The sequence below is a fragment of the Tasmannia lanceolata genome, unplaced genomic scaffold (assembly GCF_043159265.1).
Source record: "Tasmannia lanceolata isolate RefF3 unplaced genomic scaffold, GAP_Taslan_0.1 ptg000008l, whole genome shotgun sequence".
Taxonomy (NCBI): domain Eukaryota; kingdom Viridiplantae; phylum Streptophyta; class Magnoliopsida; order Canellales; family Winteraceae; genus Tasmannia; species Tasmannia lanceolata.
In genome coordinates, this window is record NW_027518685.1 from 59189397 (window position 1) to 59196429 (window position 7033).

The following is a 7033-nucleotide window of genomic DNA, read 5'->3' on the forward strand; positions in this document are numbered from 1 at the left end:
TCGGCAAAATAAGGTGTTTGGTTCGCAGTGTAGAATCGATTTTGGACTCAAATCGATTCTACACCCTAGTAATGTGTTATTGTTGATGTAAAATCGATTTGAGTCCAATGTGTTATTGTTTGGGATTTTATGTAAAATCGATTTGAGTCCAAAATAAATTCTACAACTGCAAACCAAACACCCACCTTCCTTTGCTTCTCAATCAAAGTATAACATAGGCACAAATGGGTATAATTTTTCTTTTATTTATTTGAAATACTAAATCTTACAACCGGATTTGCATGACACTCTGGGTTTATTTGCATCAAGAGATTAAAACAAAAAAAAGCTGAAAATCTGGTTTTATTCAATCCTTCGACGATCCGCTCACAGACCTGTGCCTTCAAATAAAGCAAAAAACACATGCGAATTTAGTTAGTTAAAAGTAATGGGAAGCAATACTTAAATGCCCTGTTTTAATATGTACACACTCAATTTTAATGGTTTTTCATAGGGCTGCAACTCGAGCCAGGTTTTACCCGACCCGCATCGACCCGACCCGAAAATAACCTGGGTTGGGTTCAGGTTTCATGGGTTTCGGGTCGAGCCGGGTTGAGCATTCAAAAGCCCGCATGAATCTCGGGTCGAGCCGGGTTTGAAGGGGCCCGACCCGACCCGACCCGAGTTACATAAGTTATAGTATGTACATTTTTTTCTATTGTTAGTTAAAAGTTAAAAGTGAAAACCCACGCATCCACTGTTATTGTATGTGAGTGTAATTTCTGCTTCTATGAGTTGAGTTGATTCAAGTGTTTGATTCAGCATTGTTTGATTGTAATTACAACATTGTTTGATTACAACATTGTTTAATTCAAGTGTAATTACATCATTGTTTGATTCAAGTGTAATGTGAGTGTAATTTCTACTTCTATGAGTTGAGTTGCCTTGCCAAATAAGAATTTTCCTTAAAAAATTGCGTCAACGTGAAAAAACCCGACCCGACCCGACCCGACCCGAGATTTATAATGGGTAGGGCCGGGTTTGGGAATCGTGGGTTTTCCGAAAAAAAACCCGACCCGACCCGACCCGAGATATTTCTCGGGTAGGGTTGGGTTCTCCAAAACCCGACCCGCCCGACCCGAGTTGCAGCCCTAGTTTTTCATACGGTATTTTGCCAACAAATCTTTAATCATCAAAGTATTTGCCAATTAGTCATTAATAATTATAAAATTGACTAAAACTTCAACGTCTTGATATAGATTTTGAGCAAGTCCCCAAATGCTAAACCAATCTTTTCTTCGACGATACCGCCTTTTATTGACATCTATAATTATGATTTTTTGACTAATGTTATGTTTCTTCGACGTAAAATGAGCTTAAAACAAATATTAAGCCCATTTTAAGTGGAAAAATGGGCATAAAAATTGTTTTTCATGAAAAAGGGAGGGCAAAAGGTTTTTATCTTAGCCTTTCTTGTATAAAAAAGAGAACTATTATAGACATACTCGTGTCAAGTGCTTCATAACAGCATCAATGCTTTCATAGGGATTTGCTAGGCAATTTTGCATAAAGCCATATCGCGTCTCACTTTTGCAGAGCCGAACAGCCAGCTTAGATGAATTAAATGGATAATGCAAAATCTGCTAAAATGTGAGCCTGTATGAATTTTTCTCCCCTACAAAGTGAGCCGCAAAATGGCTTTCTGCGAAATTGGTTTGCAAATCTAATAAGAATACCCCTCTTTTATAACAAATATACCCCTACTTTCGGACACATGCTACTTTGGACACATGGGAAATATTAATAGTGTTTCCGATATGAGGAAAGTGTTTCTGCGCTGCATTTTAGCAGATTTTGCATTATCAGTGGGAGGTGGTATAAACCACTTAAGCTTGCAAGGGTGGACCAGCTAAACTAACCAGTGGGAGGTGGTATAAACCACTTAAGCGCAGATAATGTCCCTGCGCATGAACACTTTTCTCTTCGGATATTGTGACAACCTTGACATAAGCGGTCTTGATATCGTTTTCCTATTAGAAATTATTGAAGATTTTCTACTAACAAAAAATTATAAATTTTGAGCTTAAAGATTAATGCTTTTATAGTTACTCTAAGGGGATTATTTTATAAATAAAAAAGAAAACTAAATAAAGCATGAGGAATGCTAAACTCACAGGAGGCCTTGGAGTGCATTTATAATGGCACTGAAAACATAAAGCCAGCGACGTGGATCAAATGGAGAAGCCCCTGTGTCCGGTTTCTCCAAGGGCTCCTCTGAGTTTAGCATTCCTCATAAAAACATATAAAGTCATAGAAAATGTAAACAAGATGCATTAGTGTCACTTATCTCCCAAAAGGAGGAGATGCAAAATATAAAGGGAAATGATATGGTAACAGAGAATAAGTCCAATGGTAGAAACCAACAATCAGAATGCGCCATGTGTAAAAACAAAACCTTTTCGGTGAGGTTCTTAAACCAAAGGAATGGTTATGTGTATTCTTTAGCATTAATTACTCAAATAAAAATGTAAAGTTACAAAAATATGTAATGTCATTGCATAGGAGTTACTTATATCCCAAGAGGAGAAGATGAAAAATCTTTTGAGAAATTGCCTTCTGGTTCTAAAAAAATTAGTGTCAAAGAGGCTGATTTTTGCTTCTAAAAAAATTAGTGTCTAAGAGGTTGATTTTTACATGACACATCTCAGCAGCAATGGAGGTGAAACAATCTCAGTTCCTAAGAAATGTTAGCACATGTTGCATTTAGGAACTTATTAGAAATATTTTGTTTTTTGAAATTTAAAATTTTGTGAAAAAACCTTGATTTTGAGTGACTAAGGGCATGTTTGGCAACCGTTAAAAAAATCATGGAATATTTGTTTACCAAAAGTGAACGACGGGAGAGGGCTAGTGGGAGAGATTTGAGAGGGCTGTGAGGAGAGCATACCCTATCTCATGCTCTTCTCACTCACCAACCCCTCTGGGTCTCTCTTTCTCCCTCGCCACTCTTTGGACCTCTCTTAAACTAGGTACACAAATATTCCATGAGTTTTCCATTTTCGCATGGTTGCCAAACATGACATGATTGTAATATATTCTAGAGGGATTCTAAACTCACAGGAGCCCTTGTAGAAACGGTGGAGAAGGGCGCCATCATATAGTGATAAAGCGTGGATCCAATGGTGAAACTACCTTTTTTCCATTGCCGGTTAGAAAGCCTTAAATTTGGGTGGGCTCAACGAGTAAAGTTAAAAATATAGAAGTGATATATTCCCCCCCCCCCCCCCCCCCCTCTAGTGTATTTATGACTACTCTTTACACTAAAGGGGGCCATTCCAGTTTTTATAGAGTGCCCGGGCATCAAGTCGCATGTGGGCGGTATTGCCCTTGTTATTTGATCCAACAGCGGGCACACTTTTTAAGAGGCTGCTGTTGGATCAAACATCAAGGGTCGTACTTTTGTCGTACCGCCCATACTGGACTTGACGGTCTGGGACCATATAATTAATTTCTCACCATTCCAAGTAAAAATGGGGGTAAATGTATCAGTTCCCAAAAAATTAAGGGAGTTGAAGCTATTAAAGCTGGGGGTTTTCTCTGGTCCCTATTGTGATAAATATTAATGAGAGAGAGAGAGAGAGAGGGGCTGACTTGGGCAAGAGACGGGTGGGAGATTGCAGAGGGAAGGGATACGAGAAATGATCCTGATAGTGCTGCAGAGGCAGTCCTCATTGATTTTTTGTACAGAAGAGGAGCACTGTGGACTTGGGTCATTCTCGGACCCACCTGGTACCACATAAGGTGCGCATGTGTTGAGGTTGGTCAGCTCGGTCGAGCAGTTCTGAGCCTGGCTCTGGGCCACCAAAAAGATCATGAGTAAGACAAAGAAGATGGCTTGGGAATGAGAAAGAAGGGATTTGAACAGTGCCATTATTATCAAGGATGTCTATTCTTCTTGGAGTGGCTTTATCAATTTATAGGGGATGATTGGTGGGACGTACGTGAAGCTTTGCATGATTTACCTACATGAGAGTGCATGCCCCTTTGTGTGAACCCCAACTGCTTCTTTTCCCTGTTAGCCAAGTGAAAATTCTCCACTTCAGATTACACTATCTGAGGATTCACAATTGTGTTTAGTAATCAGTTTGGATGCTTGGCCCAATTCACAGACATCTTGTTAGTGTATTTTTTAAAAAAAAGGGTTTTTGAAAAGGTTTTATAAAGGAGGTGATTTTAGTTTGTAAATATGGGTCCTTTTGGTAGCAATGAATTATAGGATCCCAAAGCAATAACAACAGGAGGAGCATTCCTCTTTTTAACAAGTTTTCCCAAACCGAGATATCCTGCCTATCCCGAAAAAGGGACTCTCTCCAAAAAGTAGCATGGTAGCAAGAGTGGCTTTGACTAAGCATATGATGAAGGATCTGTCGAAGTTAGAGCTAAGTGGCCGGTGGTAAAAGGAGAGTAAAAGTGCATGGGAAAATTTTGAGAGAAGTTTTTATAGCTATACACACTTGTCTCTATTTCTTTATCGCACAATGGGTTTTAGCCATTGAGTGGACCCGCGGGACGGTGCGACGTACCGTTCCCGCACACGCAGAGTGGGTGCTAGTGGTGCTTTTTTAAGCGCACTTTGTACGTCGCAAGAGCAATTGAAGCACTTAATATTTTACAGATTAGATCTGGACCATTGAATCTAGATTGAGTTGGATCGGTCAATTGGATAGATTGAATGGTTCTGTCAGATTGGGCTTTGAGTTCGAGCCGAACAGTCGGCCCAGTGAGCCCAGTGTGCTCCAACGACTAGTGTGGCAGTGTGTACAATCTGATTCTTCAGATTGTGATGTAACGGCTAGTGGGTGAACGGGTGTAATAAGGACCGTTTGATTGTGTCCCATCCACCCAACGTTCAAGAGACCAAAGGGAGAGATCTGTACCATAGATGATTGATCTAGCGGTTACGGGGTTGGAGGGAGATTTTACTGAAACCAATAGCTACTCCAGGATCGATCTGGACAGTAGAATCACGGATGAGCGCGATCTAACGATCTAGGTTAGGACTTTAAGAATAAGGTCTTATAACTCAAATTCCATTGAAATTCAATGAGAATTTGTGAATTATGAAGAATTCTTCCATAATTTTCAATCATTTCCAATGGAATTCAATATAATTTGAATTCTAAAGAGATCCAGCAGGTAATTAATTAGAATTAGGTTTCTAATAACACCCATAACATCACCAGAGTTTGGATCTCAAAACTTCAGAGAATCAATTAAGAATTCTCGAAGAACTGGAATTTTGTATGAATTTCAAATCCATTTTCGTACGAATATTCAAAGAAAATGTATGAAAAGTCAGTACTCTCACAAAATTTTAAACATTCAAATTGAATAAAATTTTGTACGGAATTAATGATCATTCTGTACGAAATTACAAAATATCTACAGTTTCATACAAAATTTCAGAGTAAAGACCCAACTAGTGAAGTCTTTGAATCTTTTTGCAAAATCTAATTCTTAAGACCAGGATTTGCTAGGCCTGAGTGGTGCCTAACACCTTCCACTCATGTAACCTAGTACGACCTAGAATCTAGGTGAAGCCAATGCCTTATACAGAGTTAACCACAGGGACCTAGGCTCTTATCCTAAGTGGTGACTTTACAGATTAATTTCTGATGAGGATCTTGATTTGATCTTCAAAACTAAAAGAATTTTAAAATAATTTTAAAAACATCAACCAAAGAGATCTAAAAAGACCAAATCTGTAGAGGGGGGCCACTACACTCTTAAGCATGATTTGAAACATAATCACTTCTTGTTCCAATAGGCATCTCTCTCGAGCTGGTTGTGTTGAACTCATCAAAACAGTGCTTAACTATTTCTGAATATACTGGTTAGCAGCCTATAATTTACCTTCTGGAATCCTTCAAACCATGCATCGACGAGATATTCAGAAACTTCATATGTCTGGGTGCAATCTCCATAAAAAATACCATCCCATTGCCTTGTCCACAATTTGTAAACCACAATCAGAAACGACAATTGGTATTCTGCGCCTCACAAACATCAATCAGGCTTCTCAATTGAAACTTCCATGGCATATTCTCGACAATAGAGAGTCTACATCAGGGTATTTGTTTAATTTTCCGTGGATCCATATCTTAGCATTCGAAACATCAACCAGGCTTCTCAATTGAAACTTCCATGGCATATTCTCGACAATAGAAAGTCTACATTAGGGTATTTGTTTAATTTTCCGTGGATCCATATCTTAGCATTCGCAAAATTATATTGCACTTTTGACTACAGAGGGTGAGTACATTGCTACCACATAAGCCTATAAGGTGATGTTATTGCTAAAGTATTTTCTAAATAGTTGGAATTCGAATAGAATGAATACATACTTATATGCGACACTCAAAGAGCCATCGATCTGAGCAAAAATGTCACTTACAACTCTAAGCTCAAGCACATTGATGTGCAGTACTAATAGATTCGAGACGTCTTAGATAATGTATTGATGGAGATTAGTAAGATCCACATCTATTGGAATCCGTTAGACATGATGATGAAGATATTGTAAAGGAGAAGCATGAGCTATGTAGAATGTTGGTAGGAATGGATGTCAAGTGATCATCTAGTTCAGGCATCCTCCCTCATTGTCTAGAGGGGGAGTTTGTTGGGAATACCATGGGTCCAACCCCATGAAAAAGAGACTCGATTTTTCGACCCAAAAGGAAACCGTGTAAAGTAGCATGAGAGATTTTCTCTCATTTATGTCAAAAGAGATTTTTCGTCGAAAATCTCTCGTTTCTGCCCAAAGTAAAAAGGCACTGTCTGATTTCTGCCAAATGTGAAACTGCGGAAAGGTAGTCAACAAAGAAAAGAAACTTTTTTCCTTTTACGTCGAACTGGAAACACAGAAATGGTGTCTGTGATGTATGAAAGTGGTAGGAAATTAGGAAGCTTAACGCGGAAAATGGATGCCTTATTACAGGAGTTGAAAAAGAGATGTTTCACATATAGAAGGGATTTAAAACCCTAATATGGGGTT

General features: G+C 38.7%; 1 long non-coding RNA gene across 1 annotated transcript; it reads right to left on the reverse strand.

Moving 5' to 3' along the window:
• Positions 1 to 225: 225 nt before the first annotated feature.
• LOC143883681 (uncharacterized) lies at positions 226 to 3920 on the reverse strand. Its single transcript, XR_013252478.1, has 2 exons — positions 3631 to 3920; positions 226 to 380 (listed from the first exon to the last, which is right to left on the reverse strand). It is a non-coding gene; the product is annotated as an uncharacterized LOC143883681 (long non-coding RNA).
• Between the last annotated feature and the right edge of the window lie 3113 nt (positions 3921 to 7033).